Source organism: Hyla sarda, unplaced genomic scaffold (genome assembly GCF_029499605.1).
Source record: "Hyla sarda isolate aHylSar1 unplaced genomic scaffold, aHylSar1.hap1 scaffold_623, whole genome shotgun sequence".
Classification (NCBI taxonomy): domain Eukaryota; kingdom Metazoa; phylum Chordata; class Amphibia; order Anura; family Hylidae; genus Hyla; species Hyla sarda.
The window spans coordinates 114485-142232 of record NW_026610638.1 but is presented as its reverse complement, the minus strand read 5'-3'; the positions used below and the strand labels follow the sequence as shown (position 1 = coordinate 142232).

The 27748-nt window shown below is 43.5% G+C and overlaps 16 pseudogenes; all 16 read left to right on the top strand.

Moving 5' to 3' along the window:
* The first annotated feature begins 1325 nt into the window (after positions 1–1325).
* LOC130341575 (U2 spliceosomal RNA) lies at positions 1326–1589 on the top strand (annotated as a pseudogene).
* Positions 1590–3057: 1468 nt separating this feature from the next.
* LOC130341607 (U2 spliceosomal RNA) lies at positions 3058–3321 on the top strand (annotated as a pseudogene).
* Positions 3322–4799: 1478 nt separating this feature from the next.
* Positions 4800–5063, top strand: LOC130341573 (U2 spliceosomal RNA; annotated as a pseudogene).
* Positions 5064–6539: 1476 nt separating this feature from the next.
* Positions 6540–6803, top strand: LOC130341631 (U2 spliceosomal RNA; annotated as a pseudogene).
* Positions 6804–8281: 1478 nt separating this feature from the next.
* On the top strand, positions 8282–8545 carry LOC130341572 (U2 spliceosomal RNA; annotated as a pseudogene).
* Positions 8546–10023: 1478 nt separating this feature from the next.
* Positions 10024–10287, top strand: LOC130341610 (U2 spliceosomal RNA; annotated as a pseudogene).
* A 1472-nt stretch (positions 10288–11759) lies between these two features.
* On the top strand, positions 11760–12023 carry LOC130341570 (U2 spliceosomal RNA; annotated as a pseudogene).
* Positions 12024–13516: 1493 nt separating this feature from the next.
* LOC130341569 (U2 spliceosomal RNA) lies at positions 13517–13780 on the top strand (annotated as a pseudogene).
* Positions 13781–15252: 1472 nt separating this feature from the next.
* Positions 15253–15516, top strand: LOC130341630 (U2 spliceosomal RNA; annotated as a pseudogene).
* Positions 15517–16994: 1478 nt separating this feature from the next.
* Positions 16995–17258, top strand: LOC130341568 (U2 spliceosomal RNA; annotated as a pseudogene).
* A 1478-nt stretch (positions 17259–18736) lies between these two features.
* LOC130341567 (U2 spliceosomal RNA) lies at positions 18737–19000 on the top strand (annotated as a pseudogene).
* A 1475-nt stretch (positions 19001–20475) lies between these two features.
* LOC130341598 (U2 spliceosomal RNA) lies at positions 20476–20739 on the top strand (annotated as a pseudogene).
* A 1472-nt stretch (positions 20740–22211) lies between these two features.
* Positions 22212–22475, top strand: LOC130341566 (U2 spliceosomal RNA; annotated as a pseudogene).
* A 1490-nt stretch (positions 22476–23965) lies between these two features.
* Positions 23966–24229, top strand: LOC130341565 (U2 spliceosomal RNA; annotated as a pseudogene).
* Positions 24230–25704: 1475 nt separating this feature from the next.
* On the top strand, positions 25705–25968 carry LOC130341635 (U2 spliceosomal RNA; annotated as a pseudogene).
* A 1475-nt stretch (positions 25969–27443) lies between these two features.
* LOC130341564 (U2 spliceosomal RNA) lies at positions 27444–27707 on the top strand (annotated as a pseudogene).
* The last annotated feature ends 41 nt before the right edge of the window (positions 27708–27748 follow it).

Here is a 27748-nt window from a genome sequence, read left to right as displayed (position 1 = left end):
TGCACACTGATTGGTGTAAAAAAATAAAATAAAACTAAATAATAATAATCTAGCACACCTGTGCAGGTTTGACATGACATGACAGGTAGCTGTCTTGTGGGTGGTGCTGAATCCTGTTAAATGACGTGAGGGTCTCATGCCTATACACAAGGGTGTGTCATTGCTGTTGCTTGACCATGCATTGGTATCTGTGGTCAGTGAATGATAAAAACAAAATTTACCATCCATTGATGGATGGGAAATCCGCCATGAGGCATTTGTTTTTAGAAACTGCTGCTCACAACCAATGTTGCAATGGAGTGTCTCCATCTGCTGGTGGTATTGGAAAGGCATTAGTGCTATGACAGGGTCTGAAGAAGAAGAAGAAGAAGAAGACGGAAAAAAATATATATAAAAAGAAAAAGAGAGAGAGAGAGAGAGAGACTGACTTAGTGAGCGAGTGAGTGAGAGAGTGAGAGTGAGTGAGAGTGAATGAGTGAGTGAGTGATTGAGTGAGTGAGTGAGTGAGAACAAATGAGTTAAAGCAAGTGAGTGAGAGAGATCGAATGAATGAAAGTCTGAATGACAGAAAGAAAAAAGGATGAAGAAAGAAGCATGAAGAAAAAAAAATGTATATGGAGTTGCTGACATGAGTGCAATCTACAAAGCCGTTGAGGCTGATCCTCATGGGAGGATTATTGCACCAGGACCCTTAGCACTTTTAAAATGCCATTCAATGCCACGGGCTAGATGTAAACTGCAGATGACCATGTTGTGGTAGTTACCATGGATACCCAAGTGATGTGTGAGCTAACACATAGGCCCAACAGATTCCAAGAAGGCCAGAATCACCAGCGGCACCACCATCGATTGTCAGGTCACCCGGATTCAGCAAATACCAGAGTCCAAAATGATGCAGGTTTATACTGTTAATTTTCAGTTTATCGTTACAGTTGGTGTTATTCCATGTCGGAAGGGACGCAGCTACAGCCAGTGGGGTAACTAGAGACAGGCAGGCAGCTATGTGCAACAAAGGTAGGCGTGTTGTTTTCATATGCAGATCTGAAATATTGTCTTATATGCAAGAGGAGGAGTGATGGGGGTTCAGGCAAAAGCCAGGCTATGGATTGCATTGCTAAATGCTCCATCAGAGTGCAATGGTCGCCTGTCCTTTTTTTAAGTGATGATGTGGGTTTAGCCTGTGCTGTATGTATGTATGGGTGGCTGACTGCCACCCACCCAGAGAGTGTATGGGAGGCTGGTTGGCTGCCAGCCTTCCTTCCATTCCTATGAGTAATGTGAGTGCTCATGAAGGGGACATGGTTGGGTCCACCCCTTTCCCGGTTATCCCCTCTAGGCCTTTTGGCTTAGATCAAGTGTAAAAAAAGAAAGGATCTTGCGACAGATCGCATCCTGAGGCACGTTTTTTTTTGTGTGAATACTTGCACTTGGGTGACTTGTGAGCACATACTGATACATACGTTCCCTATCTGGGGACCATAAATTAAATGGATTTTTGAGAAAGGGAGCTGATTTGGAAGCTTGCTTCTGTCGCCCTATGCATTGACCCGATGTGGCAGTATATTCGGGTAGTGAACAGTGCACCACCCCATTCCAGTGTTAAACAAGAAAGATTCTCATTTAATCCTCCGTGGGTGAGAATTTGAGTTTGAGAATTGGAGACCAAAATGATGAGTTGCACTGACTGGTTTATGAACGTCTATTCATTTAGCGTTTTAATGACCATGTTTGCACACTGATTGGTGTAAAAAAATAAAATAAAACTAAATAATAATAATCTAGCACACCTGTGCAGGTTTGACATGACATGACAGGTAGCTGTCTTGTGGGTGGTGCTGAATCCTGTTAAATGACGTGAGGGTCTCATGCCTATACACAAGGGTGTGTCATTGCTGTTGCTTGACCATGCATTGGTATCTGTGGTCAGTGAATGATAAAAACAAAATTTACCATCCATTGATGGATGGGAAATCCGCCATGAGGCATTTGTTTTTAGAAACTGCTGCTCACAACCAATGTTGCAATGGAGTGTCTCCATCTGCTGGTGGTATTGGAAAGGCATTAGTGCTATGACAGGGTCTGAAGAAGAAGAAGAAGAAGAAGAAGACGGAAAAAAATATATATAAAAAGAAAAAGAGAGAGAGAGAGAGAGAGACTGACTTAGTGAGCGAGTGAGTGAGAGAGTGAGAGTGAGTGAGAGTGAATGAGTGAGTGAGTGATTGAGTGAGTGAGTGAGTGAGAACAAATGAGTTAAAGCAAGTGAGTGAGAGAGATCGAATGAATGAAAGTCTGAATGACAGAAAGAAAAAAGGATGAAGAAAGAAGCATGAAGAAAAAAAAATGTATATGGAGTTGCTGACATGAGTGCAATCTACAAAGCCGTTGAGGCTGATCCTCATGGGAGGATTATTGCACCAGGACCCTTAGCACTTTTAAAATGCCATTCAATGCCACGGGCTAGATGTAAACTGCAGATGACCATGTTGTGGTAGTTACCATGGATACCCAAGTGATGTGTGAGCTAACACATAGGCCCAACAGATTCCAAGAAGGCCAGAATCACCAGCGGCACCACCATCGATTGTCAGGTCACCCGGATTCAGCAAATACCAGAGTCCAAAATGATGCAGGTTTATACTGTTAATTTTCAGTTTATCGTTACAGTTGGTGTTATTCCATGTCGGAAGGGACGCAGCTACAGCCAGTGGGGTAACTAGAGACAGGCAGGCAGCTATGTGCAACAAAGGTAGGCGTGTTGTTTTCATATGCAGATCTGAAATATTGTCTTATATGCAAGAGGAGGAGTGATGGGGGTTCAGGCAAAAGCCAGGCTATGGATTGCATTGCTAAATGCTCCATCAGAGTGCAATGGTCGCCTGTCCTTTTTTTAAGTGATGATGTGGGTTTAGCCTGTGCTGTATGTATGTATGGGTGGCTGACTGCCACCCACCCAGAGAGTGTATGGGAGGCTGGTTGGCTGCCAGCCTTCCTTCCATTCCTATGAGTAATGTGAGTGCTCATGAAGGGGACATGGTTGGGTCCACCCCTTTCCCGGTTATCCCCTCTAGGCCTTTTGGCTTAGATCAAGTGTAAAAAAAGAAAGGATCTTGCGACAGATCGCATCCTGAGGCACGTTTATTTTTGTGTGAATACTTGCACTTGGGTGACTTGTGAGCACATACTGATACATACGTTCCCTATCTGGGGACCATAAATTAAATGGATTTTTGAGAAAGGGAGCTGATTTGGAAGCTTGCTTCTGTCGCCCTATGCATTGACCCGATGTGGCAGTATATTCGGGTAGTGAACAGTGCACCACCCCATTCCAGTGTTAAACAAGAAAGATTCTCATTTAATCCTCCGTGGGTGAGAATTTGAGTTTGAGAATTGGAGACCAAAATGATGAGTTGCACTGACTGGTTTATGAACGTCTATTCATTTAGCGTTTTAATGACCATGTTTGCACACTGATTGGTGTAAAAAAATAAAATAAAACTAAATAATAATAATCTAGCACACCTGTGCAGGTTTGACATGACATGACAGGTAGCTGTCTTGTGGGTGGTGCTGAATCCTGTTAAATGACGTGAGGGTCTCATGCCTATACACAAGGGTGTGTCATTGCTGTTGCTTGACCATGCATTGGTATATGTGGTCAGTGAATGATAAAAACAAAATTTACCATCCATTGATGGATGGGAAATCCGCCATGAGGCATTTGTTTTTAGAAACTGCTGCTCACAACCAATGTTGCAATGGAGTGTCTCCATCTGCTGGTGGTATTGGAAAGGCATTAGTGCTATGACAGGGTCTGAAGAAGAAGAAGAAGAAGAAGAAGAAGAAGACGGAAAAAAATATATATAAAAAGAAAAAGAGAGAGAGAGAGAGAGAGACTGACTTAGTGAGCGAGTGAGTGAGAGAGTGAGAGTGAGTGAGAGTGAATGAGTGAGTGAGTGATTGAGTGAGTGAGTGAGTGAGTGAGAACAAATGAGTTAAAGCAAGTGAGTGAGAGAGATCGAATGAATGAAAGTCTGAATGACAGAAAGAAAAAAGGATGAAGAAAGAAGCATGAAGAAAAAAAAATGTATATGGAGTTGCTGACATGAGTGCAATCTACAAAGCCGTTGAGGCTGATCCTCATGGGAGGATTATTGCACCAGGACCCTTAGCACTTTTAAAATGCCATTCAATGCCACGGGCTAGATGTAAACTGCAGATGACCATGTTGTGGTAGTTACCATGGATACCCAAGTGATGTGTGAGCTAACACATAGGCCCAACAGATTCCAAGAAGGCCAGAATCACCAGCGGCACCACCATCGATTGTCAGGTCACCCGGATTCAGCAAATACCAGAGTCCAAAATGATGCAGGTTTATACTGTTAATTTTCAGTTTATCGTTACAGTTGGTGTTATTCCATGTCGGAAGGGACGCAGCTACAGCCAGTGGGGTAACTAGAGACAGGCAGGCAGCTATGTGCAACAAAGGTAGGCGTGTTGTTTTCATATGCAGATCTGAAATATTGTCTTATATGCAAGAGGAGGAGTGATGGGGGTTCAGGCAAAAGCCAGGCTATGGATTGCATTGCTAAATGCTCCATCAGAGTGCAATGGTCGCCTGTCCTTTTTTTAAGTGATGATGTGGGTTTAGCCTGTGCTGTATGTATGTATGGGTGGCTGACTGCCACCCACCCAGAGAGTGTATGGGAGGCTGGTTGGCTGCCAGCCTTCCTTCCATTCCTATGAGTAATGTGAGTGCTCATGAAGGGGACATGGTTGGGTCCACCCCTTTCCCGGTTATCCCCTCTAGGCCTTTTGGCTTAGATCAAGTGTAAAAAAAGAAAGGATCTTGCGACAGATCGCATCCTGAGGCACGTTTTTTTTTGTGTGAATACTTGCACTTGGGTGACTTGTGAGCACATACTGATACATACGTTCCCTATCTGGGGACCATAAATTAAATGGATTTTTGAGAAAGGGAGCTGATTTGGAAGCTTGCTTCTGTCGCCCTATGCATTGACCCGATGTGGCAGTATATTCGGGTAGTGAACAGTGCACCACCCCATTCCAGTGTTAAACAAGAAAGATTCTCATTTAATCCTCCGTGGGTGAGAATTTGAGTTTGAGAATTGGAGACCAAAATGATGAGTTGCACTGACTGGTTTATGAACGTCTATTCATTTAGCGTTTTAATGACCATGTTTGCACACTGATTGGTGTAAAAAAATAAAATAAAACTAAATAATAATAATCTAGCACACCTGTGCAGGTTTGACATGACATGACAGGTAGCTGTCTTGTGGGTGGTGCTGAATCCTGTTAAATGACGTGAGGGTCTCATGCCTATACACAAGGGTGTGTCATTGCTGTTGCTTGACCATGCATTGGTATCTGTGGTCAGTGAATGATAAAAACAAAATTTACCATCCATTGATGGATGGGAAATCCGCCATGAGGCATTTGTTTTTAGAAACTGCTGCTCACAACCAATGTTGCAATGGAGTGTCTCCATCTGCTGGTGGTATTGGAAAGGCATTAGTGCTATGACAGGGTCTGAAGAAGAAGAAGAAGAAGAAGAAGACGGAAAAAAATATATATAAAAAGAAAAAGAGAGAGAGAGAGAGAGAGAGAGACTGACTTAGTGAGCGAGTGAGTGAGAGAGTGAGAGTGAGTGAGAGTGAATGAGTGAGTGAGTGATTGAGTGAGTGAGTGAGTGAGTGAGAACAAATGAGTTAAAGCAAGTGAGTGAGAGAGATCGAATGAATGAAAGTCTGAATGACAGAAAGAAAAAAGGATGAAGAAAGAAGCATGAAGAAAAAAAAATGTATATGGAGTTGCTGACATGAGTGCAATCTACAAAGCCGTTGAGGCTGATCCTCATGGGAGGATTATTGCACCAGGACCCTTAGCACTTTTAAAATGCCATTCAATGCCACGGGCTAGATGTAAACTGCAGATGACCATGTTGTGGTAGTTACCATGGATACCCAAGTGATGTGTGAGCTAACACATAGGCCCAACAGATTCCAAGAAGGCCAGAATCACCAGCGGCACCACCATCGATTGTCAGGTCACCCGGATTCAGCAAATACCAGAGTCCAAAATGATGCAGGTTTATACTGTTAATTTTCAGTTTATCGTTACAGTTGGTGTTATTCCATGTCGGAAGGGACGCAGCTACAGCCAGTGGGGTAACTAGAGACAGGCAGGCAGCTATGTGCAACAAAGGTAGGCGTGTTGTTTTCATATGCAGATCTGAAATATTGTCTTATATGCAAGAGGAGGAGTGATGGGGGTTCAGGCAAAAGCCAGGCTATGGATTGCATTGCTAAATGCTCCATCAGAGTGCAATGGTCGCCTGTCCTTTTTTTAAGTGATGATGTGGGTTTAGCCTGTGCTGTATGTATGTATGGGTGGCTGACTGCCACCCACCCAGAGAGTGTATGGGAGGCTGGTTGGCTGCCAGCCTTCCTTCCATTCCTATGAGTAATGTGAGTGCTCATGAAGGGGACATGGTTGGGTCCACCCCTTTCCCGGTTATCCCCTCTAGGCCTTTTGGCTTAGATCAAGTGTAAAAAAAGAAAGGATCTTGCGACAGATCGCATCCTGAGGCACGTTTTTTTTTGTGTGAATACTTGCACTTGGGTGACTTGTGAGCACATACTGATACATACGTTCCCTATCTGGGGACCATAAATTAAATGGATTTTTGAGAAAGGGAGCTGATTTGGAAGCTTGCTTCTGTCGCCCTATGCATTGACCCGATGTGGCAGTATATTCGGGTAGTGAACAGTTCACCACCCCATTCCAGTGTTAAACAAGAAAGATTCTCATTTAATCCTCCGTGGGTGAGAATTTGAGTTTGAGAATTGGAGACCAAAATGATGAGTTGCACTGACTGGTTTATGAACGTCTATTCATTTAGCGTTTTAATGACCATGTTTGCACACTGATTGGTGTAAAAAAATAAAATAAAACTAAATAATAATAATCTAGCACACCTGTGCAGGTTTGACATGACATGACAGGTAGCTGTCTTGTGGGTGGTGCTGAATCCTGTTAAATGACGTGAGGGTCTCATGCCTATACACAAGGGTGTGTCATTGCTGTTGCTTGACCATGCATTGGTATCTGTGGTCAGTGAATGATAAAAACAAAATTTACCATCCATTGATGGATGGGAAATCCGCCATGAGGCATTTGTTTTTAGAAACTGCTGCTCACAACCAATGTTGCAATGGAGTGTCTCCATCTGCTGGTGGTATTGGAAAGGCATTAGTGCTATGACAGGGTCTGAAGAAGAAGAAGAAGAAGAAGAAGAAGAAGACGGAAAAAAATATATATAAAAAGAAAAAGAGAGAGAGAGAGAGAGAGACTGACTTAGTGAGCGAGTGAGTGAGAGAGTGAGAGTGAGTGAGAGTGAATGAGTGAGTGAGTGATTGAGTGAGTGAGTGAGTGAGTGAGAACAAATGAGTTAAAGCAAGTGAGTGAGAGAGATCGAATGAATGAAAGTCTGAATGACAGAAAGAAAAAAGGATGAAGAAAGAAGCATGAAGAAAAAAAAATGTATATGGAGTTGCTGACATAAGTGCAATCTACAAAGCCGTTGAGGCTGATCCTCATGGGAGGATTATTGCACCAGGACCCTTAGCACTTTTAAAATGCCATTCAATGCCACGGGCTAGATGTAAACTGCAGATGACCATGTTGTGGTAGTTACCATGGATACCCAAGTGATGTGTGAGCTAACACATAGGCCCAACAGATTCCAAGAAGGCCAGAATCACCAGCGGCACCACCATCGATTGTCAGGTCACCCGGATTCAGCAAATACCAGAGTCCAAAATGATGCAGGTTTATACTGTTAATTTTCAGTTTATCGTTACAGTTGGTGTTATTCCATGTCGGAAGGGACGCAGCTACAGCCAGTGGGGTAACTAGAGACAGGCAGGCAGCTATGTGCAACAAAGGTAGGCGTGTTGTTTTCATATGCAGATCTGAAATATTGTCTTATATGCAAGAGGAGGAGTGATGGGGGTTCAGGCAAAAGCCAGGCTATGGATTGCATTGCTAAATGCTCCATCAGAGTGCAATGGTCGCCTGTCCTTTTTTTAAGTGATGATGTGGGTTTAGCCTGTGCTGTATGTATGTATGGGTGGCTGACTGCCACCCACCCAGAGAGTGTATGGGAGGCTGGTTGGCTGCCAGCCTTCCTTCCATTCCTATGAGTAATGTGAGTGCTCATGAAGGGGACATGGTTGGGTCCACCCCTTTCCCGGTTATCCCCTCTAGGCCTTTTGGCTTAGATCAAGTGTAAAAAAAGAAAGGATCTTGCGACAGATCGCATCCTGAGGCACGTTTTTTTTTGTGTGAATACTTGCACTTGGGTGACTTGTGAGCACATACTGATACATACGTTCCCTATCTGGGGACCATAAATTAAATGGATTTTTGAGAAAGGGAGCTGATTTGGAAGCTTGCTTCTGTCGCCCTATGCATTGACCCGATGTGGCAGTATATTCGGGTAGTGAACAGTGCACCACCCCATTCCAGTGTTAAACAAGAAAGATTCTCATTTAATCCTCCGTGGGTGAGAATTTGAGTTTGAGAATTGGAGACCAAAATGATGAGTTGCACTGACTGGTTTATGAACGTCTATTCATTTAGCGTTTTAATGACCATGTTTGCACACTGATTGGTGTAAAAAAATAAAATAAAACTAAATAATAATAATCTAGCACACCTGTGCAGGTTTGACATGACATGACAGGTAGCTGTCTTGTGGGTGGTGCTGAATCCTGTTAAATGACGTGAGGGTCTCATGCCTATACACAAGGGTGTGTCATTGCTGTTGCTTGACCATGCATTGGTATCTGTGGTCAGTGAATGATAAAAACAAAATTTACCATCCATTGATGGATGGGAAATCCGCCATGAGGCATTTGTTTTTAGAAACTGCTGCTCACAACCAATGTTGCAATGGAGTGTCTCCATCTGCTGGTGGTATTGGAAAGGCATTAGTGCTATGACAGGGTCTGAAGAAGAAGAAGAAGAAGAAGAAGAAGAAGACGGAAAAAAATATATATAAAAAGAAAAAGAGAGAGAGAGAGAGAGAGACTGACTTAGTGAGCGAGTGAGTGAGAGAGTGAGAGTGAGTGAGAGTGAATGAGTGAGTGAGTGATTGAGTGAGTGAGTGAGTGAGTGAGAACAAATGAGTTAAAGCAAGTGAGTGAGAGAGATCGAATGAATGAAAGTCTGAATGACAGAAAGAAAAAAGGATGAAGAAAGAAGCATGAAGAAAAAAAAATGTATATGGAGTTGCTGACATGAGTGCAATCTACAAAGCCGTTGAGGCTGATCCTCATGGGAGGATTATTGCACCAGGACCCTTAGCACTTTTAAAATGCCATTCAATGCCACGGGCTAGATGTAAACTGCAGATGACCATGTTGTGGTAGTTACCATGGATACCCAAGTGATGTGTGAGCTAACACATAGGCCCAACAGATTCCAAGAAGGCCAGAATCACCAGCGGCACCACCATCGATTGTCAGGTCACCCGGATTCAGCAAATACCAGAGTCCAAAATGATGCAGGTTTATACTGTTAATTTTCAGTTTATCGTTACAGTTGGTGTTATTCCATGTCGGAAGGGACGCAGCTACAGCCAGTGGGGTAACTAGAGACAGGCAGGCAGCTATGTGCAACAAAGGTAGGCGTGTTGTTTTCATATGCAGATCTGAAATATTGTCTTATATGCAAGAGGAGGAGTGATGGGGGTTCAGGCAAAAGCCAGGCTATGGATTGCATTGCTAAATGCTCCATCAGAGTGCAATGGTCGCCTGTCCTTTTTTTAAGTGATGATGTGGGTTTAGCCTGTGCTGTATGTATGTATGGGTGGCTGACTGCCACCCACCCAGAGAGTGTATGGGAGGCTGGTTGGCTGCCAGCCTTCCTTCCATTCCTATGAGTAATGTGAGTGCTCATGAAGGGGACATGGTTGGGTCCACCCCTTTCCCGGTTATCCCCTCTAGGCCTTTTGGCTTAGATCAAGTGTAAAAAAAGAAAGGATCTTGCGACAGATCGCATCCTGAGGCACGTTTTTTTTTGTGTGAATACTTGCACTTGGGTGACTTGTGAGCCCATACTGATACATACGTTCCCTATCTGGGGACCATAAATTAAATGGATTTTTGAGAAAGGGAGCTGATTTGGAAGCTTGCTTCTGTCGCCCTATGCATTGACCCGATGTGGCAGTATATTCGGGTAGTGAACAGTGCACCACCCCATTCCAGTGTTAAACAAGAAAGATTCTCATTTAATCCTCCGTGGGTGAGAATTTGAGTTTGAGAATTGGAGACCAAAATGATGAGTTGCACTGACTGGTTTATGAACGTCTATTCATTTAGCGTTTTAATGACCATGTTTGCACACTGATTGGTGTAAAAAAATAAAATAAAACTAAATAATAATAATCTAGCACACCTGTGCAGGTTTGACATGACATGACAGGTAGCTGTCTTGTGGGTGGTGCTGAATCCTGTTAAATGACGTGAGGGTCTCATGCCTATACACAAGGGTGTGTCATTGCTGTTGCTTGACCATGCATTGGTATCTGTGGTCAGTGAATGATAAAAACAAAATTTACCATCCATTGATGGATGGGAAATCCGCCATGAGGCATTTGTTTTTAGAAACTGCTGCTCACAACCAATGTTGCAATGGAGTGTCTCCATCTGCTGGTGGTATTGGAAAGGCATTAGTGCTATGACAGGGTCTGAAGAAGAAGAAGAAGAAGAAGAAGACGGAAAAAAATATATATAAAAAGAAAAAGAGAGAGAGAGAGAGAGAGACTGACTTAGTGAGCGAGTGAGTGAGAGAGTGAGAGTGAGTGAGAGTGAATGAGTGAGTGAGTGATTGAGTGAGTGAGTGAGTGAGTGAGAACAAATGAGTTAAAGCAAGTGAGTGAGAGAGATCGAATGAATGAAAGTCTGAATGACAGAAAGAAAAAAGGATGAAGAAAGAAGCATGAAGAAAAAAAAATGTATATGGAGTTGCTGACATGAGTGCAATCTACAAAGCCGTTGAGGCTGATCCTCATGGGAGGATTATTGCACCAGGACCCTTAGCACTTTTAAAATGCCATTCAATGCCACGGGCTAGATGTAAACTGCAGATGACCATGTTGTGGTAGTTACCATGGATACCCAAGTGATGTGTGAGCTAACACATAGGCCCAACAGATTCCAAGAAGGCCAGAATCACCAGCGGCACCACCATCGATTGTCAGGTCACCCGGATTCAGCAAATACCAGAGTCCAAAATGATGCAGGTTTATACTGTTAATTTTCAGTTTATCGTTACAGTTGGTGTTATTCCATGTCGGAAGGGACGCAGCTACAGCCAGTGGGGTAACTAGAGACAGGCAGGCAGCTATGTGCAACAAAGGTAGGCGTGTTGTTTTCATATGCAGATCTGAAATATTGTCTTATATGCAAGAGGAGGAGTGATGGGGGTTCAGGCAAAAGCCAGGCTATGGATTGCATTGCTAAATGCTCCATCAGAGTGCAATGGTCGCCTGTCCTTTTTTTAAGTGATGATGTGGGTTTAGCCTGTGCTGTATGTATGTATGGGTGGCTGACTGCCACCCACCCAGAGAGTGTATGGGAGGCTGGTTGGCTGCCAGCCTTCCTTCCATTCCTATGAGTAATGTGAGTGCTCATGAAGGGGACATGGTTGGGTCCACCCCTTTCCCGGTTATCCCCTCTAGGCCTTTTGGCTTAGATCAAGTGTAAAAAAAGAAAGGATCTTGCGACAGATCGCATCCTGAGGCACGTTTTTTTTTGTGTGAATACTTGCACTTGGGTGACTTGTGAGCACATACTGATACATACGTTCCCTATCTGGGGACCATAAATTAAATGGATTTTTGAGAAAGGGAGCTGATTTGGAAGCTTGCTTCTGTCGCCCTATGCATTGACCCGATGTGGCAGTATATTCGGGTAGTGAACAGTGCACCACCCCATTCCAGTGTTAAACAAGAAAGATTCTCATTTAATCCTCCGTGGGTGAGAATTTGAGTTTGAGAATTGGAGACCAAAATGATGAGTTGCACTGACTGGTTTATGAACGTCTATTCATTTAGCGTTTTAATGACCATGTTTGCACACTGATTGGTGTAAAAAAATAAAATAAAACTAAATAATAATAATCTAGCACACCTGTGCAGGTTTGACATGACATGACAGGTAGCTGTCTTGTGGGTGGTGCTGAATCCTGTTAAATGACGTGAGGGTCTCATGCCTATACACAAGGGTGTGTCATTGCTGTTGCTTGACCATGCATTGGTATCTGTGGTCAGTGAATGATAAAAACAAAATTTACCATCCATTGATGGATGGGAAATCCGCCATGAGGCATTTGTTTTTAGAAACTGCTGCTCACAACCAATGTTGCAATGGAGTGTCTCCATCTGCTGGTGGTATTGGAAAGGCATTAGTGCTATGACAGGGTCTGAAGAAGAAGAAGAAGAAGAAGAAGAAGAAGAAGAAGAAGAAGAAGACGGAAAAAAATATATATAAAAAGAAAAAGAGAGAGAGAGAGAGAGAGACTGACTTAGTGAGCGAGTGAGTGAGAGAGTGAGAGTGAGTGAGAGTGAATGAGTGAGTGAGTGATTGAGTGAGTGAGTGAGTGAGTGAGAACAAATGAGTTAAAGCAAGTGAGTGAGAGAGATCGAATGAATGAAAGTCTGAATGACAGAAAGAAAAAAGGATGAAGAAAGAAGCATGAAGAAAAAAAAATGTATATGGAGTTGCTGACATGAGTGCAATCTACAAAGCCGTTGAGGCTGATCCTCATGGGAGGATTATTGCACCAGGACCCTTAGCACTTTTAAAATGCCATTCAATGCCACGGGCTAGATGTAAACTGCAGATGACCATGTTGTGGTAGTTACCATGGATACCCAAGTGATGTGTGAGCTAACACATAGGCCCAACAGATTCCAAGAAGGCCAGAATCACCAGCGGCACCACCATCGATTGTCAGGTCACCCGGATTCAGCAAATACCAGAGTCCAAAATGATGCAGGTTTATACTGTTAATTTTCAGTTTATCGTTACAGTTGGTGTTATTCCATGTCGGAAGGGACGCAGCTACAGCCAGTGGGGTAACTAGAGACAGGCAGGCAGCTATGTGCAACAAAGGTAGGCGTGTTGTTTTCATATGCAGATCTGAAATATTGTCTTATATGCAAGAGGAGGAGTGATGGGGGTTCAGGCAAAAGCCAGGCTATGGATTGCATTGCTAAATGCTCCATCAGAGTGCAATGGTCGCCTGTCCTTTTTTTAAGTGATGATGTGGGTTTAGCCTGTGCTGTATGTATGTATGGGTGGCTGACTGCCACCCACCCAGAGAGTGTATGGGAGGCTGGTTGGCTGCCAGCCTTCCTTCCATTCCTATGAGTAATGTGAGTGCTCATGAAGGGGACATGGTTGGGTCCACCCCTTTCCCGGTTATCCCCTCTAGGCCTTTTGGCTTAGATCAAGTGTAAAAAAAGAAAGGATCTTGCGACAGATCGCATCCTGAGGCACGTTTTTTTTTGTGTGAATACTTGCACTTGGGTGACTTGTGAGCACATACTGATACATACGTTCCCTATCTGGGGACCATAAATTAAATGGATTTTTGAGAAAGGGAGCTGATTTGGAAGCTTGCTTCTGTCGCCCTATGCATTGACCCGATGTGGCAGTATATTCGGGTAGTGAACAGTGCACCACCCCATTCCAGTGTTAAACAAGAAAGATTCTCATTTAATCCTCCGTGGGTGAGAATTTGAGTTTGAGAATTGGAGACCAAAATGATGAGTTGCACTGACTGGTTTATGAACGTCTATTCATTTAGCGTTTTAATGACCATGTTTGCACACTGATTGGTGTAAAAAAATAAAATAAAACTAAATAATAATAATCTAGCACACCTGTGCAGGTTTGACATGACATGACAGGTAGCTGTCTTGTGGGTGGTGCTGAATCCTGTTAAATGACGTGAGGGTCTCATGCCTATACACAAGGGTGTGTCATTGCTGTTGCTTGACCATGCATTGGTATCTGTGGTCAGTGAATGATAAAAACAAAATTTACCATCCATTGATGGATGGGAAATCCGCCATGAGGCATTTGTTTTTAGAAACTGCTGCTCACAACCAATGTTGCAATGGAGTGTCTCCATCTGCTGGTGGTATTGGAAAGGCATTAGTGCTATGACAGGGTCTGAAGAAGAAGAAGAAGAAGAAGAAGACGGAAAAAAATATATATAAAAAGAAAAAGAGAGAGAGAGAGAGAGAGACTGACTTAGTGAGCGAGTGAGTGAGAGAGTGAGAGTGAGTGAGAGTGAATGAGTGAGTGAGTGATTGAGTGAGTGAGTGAGTGAGTGAGAACAAATGAGTTAAAGCAAGTGAGTGAGAGAGATCGAATGAATGAAAGTCTGAATGACAGAAAGAAAAAAGGATGAAGAAAGAAGCATGAAGAAAAAAAAATGTATATGGAGTTGCTGACATGAGTGCAATCTACAAAGCCGTTGAGGCTGATCCTCATGGGAGGATTATTGCACCAGGACCCTTAGCACTTTTAAAATGCCATTCAATGCCACGGGCTAGATGTAAACTGCAGATGACCATGTTGTGGTAGTTACCATGGATACCCAAGTGATGTGTGAGCTAACACATAGGCCCAACAGATTCCAAGAAGGCCAGAATCACCAGCGGCACCACCATCGATTGTCAGGTCACCCGGATTCAGCAAATACCAGAGTCCAAAATGATGCAGGTTTATACTGTTAATTTTCAGTTTATCGTTACAGTTGGTGTTATTCCATGTCGGAAGGGACGCAGCTACAGCCAGTGGGGTAACTAGAGACAGGCAGGCAGCTATGTGCAACAAAGGTAGGCGTGTTGTTTTCATATGCAGATCTGAAATATTGTCTTATATGCAAGAGGAGGAGTGATGGGGGTTCAGGCAAAAGCCAGGCTATGGATTGCATTGCTAAATGCTCCATCAGAGTGCAATGGTCGCCTGTCCTTTTTTTAAGTGATGATGTGGGTTTAGCCTGTGCTGTATGTATGTATGGGTGGCTGACTGCCACCCACCCAGAGAGTGTATGGGAGGCTGGTTGGCTGCCAGCCTTCCTTCCATTCCTATGAGTAATGTGAGTGCTCATGAAGGGGACATGGTTGGGTCCACCCCTTTCCCGGTTATCCCCTCTAGGCCTTTTGGCTTAGATCAAGTGTAAAAAAAGAAAGGATCTTGCGACAGATCGCATCCTGAGGCACGTTTTTTTTTGTGTGAATACTTGCACTTGGGTGACTTGTGAGCACATACTGATACATACGTTCCCTATCTGGGGACCATAAATTAAATGGATTTTTGAGAAAGGGAGCTGATTTGGAAGCTTGCTTCTGTCGCCCTATGCATTGACCCGATGTGGCAGTATATTCGGGTAGTGAACAGTTCACCACCCCATTCCAGTGTTAAACAAGAAAGATTCTCATTTAATCCTCCGTGGGTGAGAATTTGAGTTTGAGAATTGGAGACCAAAATGATGAGTTGCACTGACTGGTTTATGAACGTCTATTCATTTAGCGTTTTAATGACCATGTTTGCACACTGATTGGTGTAAAAAAATAAAATAAAACTAAATAATAATAATCTAGCACACCTGTGCAGGTTTGACATGACATGACAGGTAGCTGTCTTGTGGGTGGTGCTGAATCCTGTTAAATGACGTGAGGGTCTCATGCCTATACACAAGGGTGTGTCATTGCTGTTGCTTGACCATGCATTGGTATCTGTGGTCAGTGAATGATAAAAACAAAATTTACCATCCATTGATGGATGGGAAATCCGCCATGAGGCATTTGTTTTTAGAAACTGCTGCTCACAACCAATGTTGCAATGGAGTGTCTCCATCTGCTGGTGGTATTGGAAAGGCATTAGTGCTATGACAGGGTCTGAAGAAGAAGAAGAAGAAGAAGAAGAAGAAGACGGAAAAAAATATATATAAAAAGAAAAAGAGAGAGAGAGAGAGAGAGACTGACTTAGTGAGCGAGTGAGTGAGAGAGTGAGAGTGAGTGAGAGTGAATGAGTGAGTGAGTGATTGAGTGAGTGAGTGAGTGAGTGAGAACAAATGAGTTAAAGCAAGTGAGTGAGAGAGATCGAATGAATGAAAGTCTGAATGACAGAAAGAAAAAAGGATGAAGAAAGAAGCATGAAGAAAAAAAAATGTATATGGAGTTGCTGACATAAGTGCAATCTACAAAGCCGTTGAGGCTGATCCTCATGGGAGGATTATTGCACCAGGACCCTTAGCACTTTTAAAATGCCATTCAATGCCACGGGCTAGATGTAAACTGCAGATGACCATGTTGTGGTAGTTACCATGGATACCCAAGTGATGTGTGAGCTAACACATAGGCCCAACAGATTCCAAGAAGGCCAGAATCACCAGCGGCACCACCATCGATTGTCAGGTCACCCGGATTCAGCAAATACCAGAGTCCAAAATGATGCAGGTTTATACTGTTAATTTTCAGTTTATCGTTACAGTTGGTGTTATTCCATGTCGGAAGGGACGCAGCTACAGCCAGTGGGGTAACTAGAGACAGGCAGGCAGCTATGTGCAACAAAGGTAGGCGTGTTGTTTTCATATGCAGATCTGAAATATTGTCTTATATGCAAGAGGAGGAGTGATGGGGGTTCAGGCAAAAGCCAGGCTATGGATTGCATTGCTAAATGCTCCATCAGAGTGCAATGGTCGCCTGTCCTTTTTTTAAGTGATGATGTGGGTTTAGCCTGTGCTGTATGTATGTATGGGTGGCTGACTGCCACCCACCCAGAGAGTGTATGGGAGGCTGGTTGGCTGCCAGCCTTCCTTCCATTCCTATGAGTAATGTGAGTGCTCATGAAGGGGACATGGTTGGGTCCACCCCTTTCCCGGTTATCCCCTCTAGGCCTTTTGGCTTAGATCAAGTGTAAAAAAAGAAAGGATCTTGCGACAGATCGCATCCTGAGGCACGTTTTTTTTTGTGTGAATACTTGCACTTGGGTGACTTGTGAGCACATACTGATACATACGTTCCCTATCTGGGGACCATAAATTAAATGGATTTTTGAGAAAGGGAGCTGATTTGGAAGCTTGCTTCTGTCGCCCTATGCATTGACCCGATGTGGCAGTATATTCGGGTAGTGAACAGTGCACCACCCCATTCCAGTGTTAAACAAGAAAGATTCTCATTTAATCCTCCGTGGGTGAGAATTTGAGTTTGAGAATTGGAGACCAAAATGATGAGTTGCACTGACTGGTTTATGAACGTCTATTCATTTAGCGTTTTAATGACCATGTTTGCACACTGATTGGTGTAAAAAAATAAAATAAAACTAAATAATAATAATCTAGCACACCTGTGCAGGTTTGACATGACATGACAGGTAGCTGTCTTGTGGGTGGTGCTGAATCCTGTTAAATGACGTGAGGGTCTCATGCCTATACACAAGGGTGTGTCATTGCTGTTGCTTGACCATGCATTGGTATCTGTGGTCAGTGAATGATAAAAACAAAATTTACCATCCATTGATGGATGGGAAATCCGCCATGAGGCATTTGTTTTTAGAAACTGCTGCTCACAACCAATGTTGCAATGGAGTGTCTCCATCTGCTGGTGGTATTGGAAAGGCATTAGTGCTATGACAGGGTCTGAAGAAGAAGAAGAAGAAGAAGAAGAAGAAGACGGAAAAAAATATATATAAAAAGAAAAAGAGAGAGAGAGAGAGAGAGACTGACTTAGTGAGCGAGTGAGTGAGAGAGTGAGAGTGAGTGAGAGTGAATGAGTGAGTGAGTGATTGAGTGAGTGAGTGAGTGAGTGAGAACAAATGAGTTAAAGCAAGTGAGTGAGAGAGATCGAATGAATGAAAGTCTGAATGACAGAAAGAAAAAAGGATGAAGAAAGAAGCATGAAGAAAAAAAAATGTATATGGAGTTGCTGACATGAGTGCAATCTACAAAGCCGTTGAGGCTGATCCTCATGGGAGGATTATTGCACCAGGACCCTTAGCACTTTTAAAATGCCATTCAATGCCACGGGCTAGATGTAAACTGCAGATGACCATGTTGTGGTAGTTACCATGGATACCCAAGTGATGTGTGAGCTAACACATAGGCCCAACAGATTCCAAGAAGGCCAGAATCACCAGCGGCACCACCATCGATTGTCAGGTCACCCGGATTCAGCAAATACCAGAGTCCAAAATGATGCAGGTTTATACTGTTAATTTTCAGTTTATCGTTACAGTTGGTGTTATTCCATGTCGGAAGGGACGCAGCTACAGCCAGTGGGGTAACTAGAGACAGGCAGGCAGCTATGTGCAACAAAGGTAGGCGTGTTGTTTTCATATGCAGATCTGAAATATTGTCTTATATGCAAGAGGAGGAGTGATGGGGGTTCAGGCAAAAGCCAGGCTATGGATTGCATTGCTAAATGCTCCATCAGAGTGCAATGGTCGCCTGTCCTTTTTTTAAGTGATGATGTGGGTTTAGCCTGTGCTGTATGTATGTATGGGTGGCTGACTGCCACCCACCCAGAGAGTGTATGGGAGGCTGGTTGGCTGCCAGCCTTCCTTCCATTCCTATGAGTAATGTGAGTGCTCATGAAGGGGACATGGTTGGGTCCACCCCTTTCCCGGTTATCCCCTCTAGGCCTTTTGGCTTAGATCAAGTGTAAAAAAAGAAAGGATCTTGCGACAGATCGCATCCTGAGGCACGTTTTTTTTTGTGTGAATACTTGCACTTGGGTGACTTGTGAGCACATACTGATACATACGTTCCCTATCTGGGGACCATAAATTAAATGGATTTTTGAGAAAGGGAGCTGATTTGGAAGCTTGCTTCTGTCGCCCTATGCATTGACCCGATGTGGCAGTATATTCGGGTAGTGAACAGTGCACCACCCCATTCCAGTGTTAAACAAGAAAGATTCTCATTTAATCCTCCGTGGGTGAGAATTTGAGTTTGAGAATTGGAGACCAAAATGATGAGTTGCACTGACTGGTTTATGAACGTCTATTCATTTAGCGTTTTAATGACCATGTTTGCACACTGATTGGTGTAAAAAAATAAAATAAAACTAAATAATAATAATCTAGCACACCTGTGCAGGTTTGACATGACATGACAGGTAGCTGTCTTGTGGGTGGTGCTGAATCCTGTTAAATGACGTGAGGGTCTCATGCCTATACACAAGGGTGTGTCATTGCTGTTGCTTGACCATGCATTGGTATCTGTGGTCAGTGAATGATAAAAACAAAATTTACCATCCATTGATGGATGGGAAATCCGCCATGAGGCATTTGTTTTTAGAAACTGCTGCTCACAACCAATGTTGCAATGGAGTGTCTCCATCTGCTGGTGGTATTGGAAAGGCATTAGTGCTATGACAGGGTCTGAAGAAGAAGAAGAAGAAGAAGAAGAAGACGGAAAAAAATATATATAAAAAGAAAAAGAGAGAGAGAGAGAGAGAGACTGACTTAGTGAGCGAGTGAGTGAGAGAGTGAGAGTGAGTGAGAGTGAATGAGTGAGTGAGTGATTGAGTGAGTGAGTGAGTGAGTGAGAACAAATGAGTTAAAGCAAGTGAGTGAGAGAGATCGAATGAATGAAAGTCTGAATGACAGAAAGAAAAAAGGATGAAGAAAGAAGCATGAAGAAAAAAAAATGTATATGGAGTTGCTGACATGAGTGCAATCTACAAAGCCGTTGAGGCTGATCCTCATGGGAGGATTATTGCACCAGGACCCTTAGCACTTTTAAAATGCCATTCAATGCCACGGGCTAGATGTAAACTGCAGATGACCATGTTGTGGTAGTTACCATGGATACCCAAGTGATGTGTGAGCTAACACATAGGCCCAACAGATTCCAAGAAGGCCAGAATCACCAGCGGCACCACCATCGATTGTCAGGTCACCCGGATTCAGCAAATACCAGAGTCCAAAATGATGCAGGTTTATACTGTTAATTTTCAGTTTATCGTTACAGTTGGTGTTATTCCATGTCGGAAGGGACGCAGCTACAGCCAGTGGGGTAACTAGAGACAGGCAGGCAGCTATGTGCAACAAAGGTAGGCGTGTTGTTTTCATATGCAGATCTGAAATATTGTCTTATATGCAAGAGGAGGAGTGATGGGGGTTCAGGCAAAAGCCAGGCTATGGATTGCATTGCTAAATGCTCCATCAGAGTGCAATGGTCGCCTGTCCTTTTTTTAAGTGATGATGTGGGTTTAGCCTGTGCTGTATGTATGTATGGGTGGCTGACTGCCACCCACCCAGAGAGTGTATGGGAGGCTGGTTGGCTGCCAGCCTTCCTTCCATTCCTATGAGTAATGTGAGTGCTCATGAAGGGGACATGGTTGGGTCCACCCCTTTCCCGGTTATCCCCTCTAGGCCTTTTGGCTTAGATCAAGTGTAAAAAAAGAAAGGATCTTGCGACAGATCGCATCCTGAGGCACGTTTTTTTTTGTGTGAATACTTGCACTTGGGTGACTTGTGAGCCCATACTGATACATACGTTCCCTATCTGGGGACCATAAATTAAATGGATTTTTGAGAAAGGGAGCTGATTTGGAAGCTTGCTTCTGTCGCCCTATGCATTGACCCGATGTGGCAGTATATTCGGGTAGTGAACAGTGCACCACCCCATTCCAGTGTTAAACAAGAAAGATTCTCATTTAATCCTCCGTGGGTGAGAATTTGAGTTTGAGAATTGGAGACCAAAATGATGAGTTGCACTGACTGGTTTATGAACGTCTATTCATTTAGCGTTTTAATGACCATGTTTGCACACTGATTGGTGTAAAAAAATAAAATAAAACTAAATAATAATAATCTAGCACACCTGTGCAGGTTTGACATGACATGACAGGTAGCTGTCTTGTGGGTGGTGCTGAATCCTGTTAAATGACGTGAGGGTCTCATGCCTATACACAAGGGTGTGTCATTGCTGTTGCTTGACCATGCATTGGTATCTGTGGTCAGTGAATGATAAAAACAAAATTTACCATCCATTGATGGATGGGAAATCCGCCATGAGGCATTTGTTTTTAGAAACTGCTGCTCACAACCAATGTTGCAATGGAGTGTCTCCATCTGCTGGTGGTATTGGAAAGGCATTAGTGCTATGACAGGGTCTGAAGAAGAAGAAGAAGAAGAAGAAGACGGAAAAAAATATATATAAAAAGAAAAAGAGAGAGAGAGAGAGAGAGACTGACTTAGTGAGCGAGTGAGTGAGAGAGTGAGAGTGAGTGAGAGTGAATGAGTGAGTGAGTGATTGAGTGAGTGAGTGAGTGAGTGAGAACAAATGAGTTAAAGCAAGTGAGTGAGAGAGATCGAATGAATGAAAGTCTGAATGACAGAAAGAAAAAAGGATGAAGAAAGAAGCATGAAGAAAAAAAAATGTATATGGAGTTGCTGACATGAGTGCAATCTACAAAGCCGTTGAGGCTGATCCTCATGGGAGGATTATTGCACCAGGACCCTTAGCACTTTTAAAATGCCATTCAATGCCACGGGCTAGATGTAAACTGCAGATGACCATGTTGTGGTAGTTACCATGGATACCCAAGTGATGTGTGAGCTAACACATAGGCCCAACAGATTCCAAGAAGGCCAGAATCACCAGCGGCACCACCATCGATTGTCAGGTCACCCGGATTCAGCAAATACCAGAGTCCAAAATGATGCAGGTTTATACTGTTAATTTTCAGTTTATCGTTACAGTTGGTGTTATTCCATGTCGGAAGGGACGCAGCTACAGCCAGTGGGGTAACTAGAGACAGGCAGGCAGCTATGTGCAACAAAGGTAGGCGTGTTGTTTTCATATGCAGATCTGAAATATTGTCTTATATGCAAGAGGAGGAGTGATGGGGGTTCAGGCAAAAGCCAGGCTATGGATTGCATTGCTAAATGCTCCATCAGAGTGCAATGGTCGCCTGTCCTTTTTTTAAGTGATGATGTGGGTTTAGCCTGTGCTGTATGTATGTATGGGTGGCTGACTGCCACCCACCCAGAGAGTGTATGGGAGGCTGGTTGGCTGCCAGCCTTCCTTCCATTCCTATGAGTAATGTGAGTGCTCATGAAGGGGACATGGTTGGGTCCACCCCTTTCCCGGTTATCCCCTCTAGGCCTTTTGGCTTAGATCAAGTGTAAAAAAAGAAAGGATCTTGCGACAGATCGCATCCTGAGGCACGTTTTTTTTTGTGTGAATACTTGCACTTGGGTGACTTGTGAGCACATACTGATACATACGTTCCCTATCTGGGGACCATAAATTAAATGGATTTTTGAGAAAGGGAGCTGATTTGGAAGCTTGCTTCTGTCGCCCTATGCATTGACCCGATGTGGCAGTATATTCGGGTAGTGAACAGTGCACCACCCCATTCCAGTGTTAAACAAGAAAGATTCTCATTTAATCCTCCGTGGGTGAGAATTTGAGTTTGAGAATTGGAGACCAAAATGATGAGTTGCACTGACTGGTTTATGAACGTCTATTCATTTAGCGTTTTAATGACCATGTTTGCACACTGATTGGTGTAAAAAAATAAAATAAAACTAAATAATAATAATCTAGCACACCTGTGCAGGTTTGACATGACATGACAGGTAGCTGTCTTGTGGGTGGTGCTGAATCCTGTTAAATGACGTGAGGGTCTCATGCCTATACACAAGGGTGTGTCATTGCTGTTGCTTGACCATGCATTGGTATCTGTGGTCAGTGAATGATAAAAACAAAATTTACCATCCATTGATGGATGGGAAATCCGCCATGAGGCATTTGTTTTTAGAAACTGCTGCTCACAACCAATGTTGCAATGGAGTGTCTCCATCTGCTGGTGGTATTGGAAAGGCATTAGTGCTATGACAGGGTCTGAAGAAGAAGAAGAAGAAGAAGAAGAAGAAGAAGAAGAAGAAGACGGAAAAAAATATATATAAAAAGAAAAAGAGAGAGAGAGAGAGAGAGACTGACTTAGTGAGCGAGTGAGTGAGAGAGTGAGAGTGAGTGAGAGTGAATGAGTGAGTGAGTGATTGAGTGAGTGAGTGAGTGAGTGAGAACAAATGAGTTAAAGCAAGTGAGTGAGAGAGATCGAATGAATGAAAGTCTGAATGACAGAAAGAAAAAAGGATGAAGAAAGAAGCATGAAGAAAAAAAAATGTATATGGAGTTGCTGACATGAGTGCAATCTACAAAGCCGTTGAGGCTGATCCTCATGGGAGGATTATTGCACCAGGACCCTTAGCACTTTTAAAATGCCATTCAATGCCAGGGGCTAGATGTAAACTGCAGATGACCATGTTGTGGTAGTTACCATGGATACCCAAGTGATGTGTGAGCTAACACATAGGCCCAACAGATTCCAAGAAGGCCAGAATCACCAGCGGCACCACCATCGATTGTCAGGTCACCCGGATTCAGCAAATACCAGAGTCCAAAATGATGCAGGTTTATACTGTTAATTTTCAGTTTATCGTTACAGTTGGTGTTATTCCATGTCGGAAGGGACGCAGCTACAGCCAGTGGGGTAACTAGAGACAGGCAGGCAGCTATGTGCAACAAAGGTAGGCGTGTTGTTTTCATATGCAGATCTGAAATATTGTCTTATATGCAAGAGGAGGAGTGATGGGGGTTCAGGCAAAAGCCAGGCTATGGATTGCATTGCTAAATGCTCCATCAGAGTGCAATGGTCGCCTGTCCTTTTTTTAAGTGATGATGTGGGTTTAGCCTGTGCTGTATGTATGTATGGGTGGCTGACTGCCACCCACCCAGAGAGTGTATGGGAGGCTGGTTGGCTGCCAGCCTTCCTTCCATTCCTATGAGTAATGTGAGTGCTCATGAAGGGGACATGGTTGGGTCCACCCCTTTCCCGGTTATCCCCTCTAGGCCTTTTGGCTTAGATCAAGTGTAAAAAAAGAAAGGATCTTGCGACAGATCGCATCCTGAGGCACGTTTTTTTTTGTGTGAATACTTGCACTTGGGTGACTTGTGAGCACATACTGATACATACGTTCCCTATCTGGGGACCATAAATTAAATGGATTTTTGAGAAAGGGAGCTGATTTGGAAGCTTGCTTCTGTCGCCCTATGCATTGACCCGATGTGGCAGTATATTCGGGTAGTGAACAGTGCACCACCCCATTCCAGTGTTAAACAAGAAAGATTCTCATTTAATCCTCCGTGGGTGAGAATTTGAGTTTGAGAATTGGAGACCAAAATGATGAGTTGCACTGACTGGTTTATGAACGTCTATTCATTTAGCGTTTTAATGACCATGTTTGCACACTGATTGGTGTAAAAAAATAAAATAAAACTAAATAATAATAATCTAGCACACCTGTGCAGGTTTGACATGACATGACAGGTAGCTGTCTTGTGGGTGGTGCTGAATCCTGTTAAATGACGTGAGGGTCTCATGCCTATACACAAGGGTGTGTCATTGCTGTTGCTTGACCATGCATTGGTATCTGTGGTCAGTGAATGATAAAAACAAAATTTACCATCCATTGATGGATGGGAAATCCGCCATGAGGCATTTGTTTTTAGAAACTGCTGCTCACAACCAATGTTGCAATGGAGTGTCTCCATCTGCTGGTGGTATTGGAAAGGCATTAGTGCTATGACAGGGTCTGAAGAAGAAGAAGAAGAAGAAGAAGAAGACGGAAAAAAATATATATAAAAAGAAAAAGAGAGAGAGAGAGAGAGAGACTGACTTAGTGAGCGAGTGAGTGAGAGAGTGAGAGTGAGTGAGAGTGAATGAGTGAGTGAGTGATTGAGTGAGTGAGTGAGTGAGTGAGAACAAATGAGTTAAAGCAAGTGAGTGAGAGAGATCGAATGAATGAAAGTCTGAATGACAGAAAGAAAAAAGGATGAAGAAAGAAGCATGAAGAAAAAAAAATGTATATGGAGTTGCTGACATGAGTGCAATCTACAAAGCCGTTGAGGCTGATCCTCATGGGAGGATTATTGCACCAGGACCCTTAGCACTTTTAAAATGCCATTCAATGCCACGGGCTAGATGTAAACTGCAGATGACCATGTTGTGGTAGTTACCATGGATACCCAAGTGATGTGTGAGCTAACACATAGGCCCAACAGATTCCAAGAAGGCCAGAATCACCAGCGGCACCACCATCGATTGTCAGGTCACCCGGATTCAGCAAATACCAGAGTCCAAAATGATGCAGGTTTATACTGTTAATTTTCAGTTTATCGTTACAGTTGGTGTTATTCCATGTCGGAAGGGACGCAGCTACAGCCAGTGGGGTAACTAGAGACAGGCAGGCAGCTATGTGCAACAAAGGTAGGCGTGTTGTTTTCATATGCAGATCTGAAATATTGTCTTATATGCAAGAGGAGGAGTGATGGGGGTTCAGGCAAAAGCCAGGCTATGGATTGCATTGCTAAATGCTCCATCAGAGTGCAATGGTCGCCTGTCCTTTTTTTAAGTGATGATGTGGGTTTAGCCTGTGCTGTATGTATGTATGGGTGGCTGACTGCCACCCACCCAGAGAGTGTATGGGAGGCTGGTTGGCTGCCAGCCTTCCTTCCATTCCTATGAGTAATGTGAGTGCTCATGAAGGGGACATGGTTGGGTCCACCCCTTTCCCGGTTATCCCCTCTAGGCCTTTTGACTTAGATCAAGTGTAAAAAAAGAAAGGATCTTGCGACAGATCGCATCCTGAGGCACGTTTTTTTTTGTGTGAATACTTGCACTTGGGTGACTTGTGAGCACATACTGATACATACGTTCCCTATCTGGGGACCATAAATTAAATGGATTTTTGAGAAAGGGAGCTGATTTGGAAGCTTGCTTCTGTCGCCCTATGCATTGACCCGATGTGGCAGTATATTCGGGTAGTGAACAGTGCACCACCCCATTCCAGTGTTAAACAAGAAAGATTCTCATTTAATCCTCCGTGGGTGAGAATTTGAGTTTGAGAATTGGAGACCAAAATGATGAGTTGCACTGACTGGTTTATGAACGTCTATTCATTTAGCGTTTTAATGACCATGTTTGCACACTGATTGGTGTAAAAAAATAAAATAAAACTAAATAATAATAATCTAGCACACCTGTGCAGGTTTGACATGACATGACAGGTAGCTGTCTTGTGGGTGGTGCTGAATCCTGTTAAATGACGTGAGGGTCTCATGCCTATACACAAGGGTGTGTCATTGCTGTTGCTTGACCATGCATTGGTATCTGTGGTCAGTGAATGATAAAAACAAAATTTACCATCCATTGATGGATGGGAAATCCGCCATGAGGCATTTGTTTTTAGAAACTGCTGCTCACAACCAATGTTGCAATGGAGTGTCTCCATCTGCTGGTGGTATTGGAAAGGCATTAGTGCTATGACAGGGTCTGAAGAAGAAGAAGAAGAAGAAGAAGAAGACGGAAAAAAATATATATAAAAAGAAAAAGAGAGAGAGAGAGAGAGAGACTGACTTAGTGAGCGAGTGAGTGAGAGAGTGAGAGTGAGTGAGAGTGAATGAGTGAGTGAGTGATTGAGTGAGTGAGTGAGTGAGTGAGAACAAATGAGTTAAAGCAAGTGAGTGAGAGAGATCGAATGAATGAAAGTCTGAATGACAGAAAGAAAAAAGGATGAAGAAAGAAGCATGAAGAAAAAAAAATGTATATGGAGTTGCTGACATGAGTGCAATCTACAAAGCCGTTGAGGCTGATCCTCATGGGAGGATTATTGCACCAGGACCCTTAGCACTTTTAAAATGCCATTCAATGCCACGGGCTAGATGTAAACTGCAGATGACCATGTTGTGGTAGTTACCATGGATACCCAAGTGATGTGTGAGCTAACACATAGGCCCAACAGATTCCAAGAAGGCCAGAATCACCAGCGGCACCACCATCGATTGTCAGGTCACCCGGATTCAGCAAATACCAGAGTCCAAAATGATGCAGGTTTATACTGTTAATTTTCAGTTTATCGTTACAGTTGGTGTTATTCCATGTCGGAAGGGACGCAGCTACAGCCAGTGGGGTAACTAGAGACAGGCAGGCAGCTATGTGCAACAAAGGTAGGCGTGTTGTTTTCATATGCAGATCTGAAATATTGTCTTATATGCAAGAGGAGGAGTGATGGGGGTTCAGGCAAAAGCCAGGCTATGGATTGCATTGCTAAATGCTCCATCAGAGTGCAATGGTCGCCTGTCCTTTTTTTAAGTGATGATGTGGGTTTAGCCTGTGCTGTATGTATGTATGGGTGGCTGACTGCCACCCACCCAGAGAGTGTATGGGAGGCTGGTTGGCTGCCAGCCTTCCTTCCATTCCTATGAGTAATGTGAGTGCTCATGAAGGGGACATGGTTGGGTCCACCCCTTTCCCGGTTATCCCCTCTAGGCCTTTTGGCTTAGATCAAGTGTAAAAAAAGAAAGGATCTTGCGACAGATCGCATCCTGAGGCACGTTTTTTTTTGTGTGAATACTTGCACTTGGGTGACTTGTGAGCACATACTGATACATACGTTCCCTATCTGGGGACCATAAATTAAATGGATTTTTGAGAAAGGGAGCTGATTTGGAAGCTTGCTTCTGTCGCCCTATGCATTGACCCGATGTGGCAGTATATTCGGGTAGTGAACAGTGCACCACCCCATTCCAGTGTTAAACAAGAAAGATTCTCATTTAATCCTCC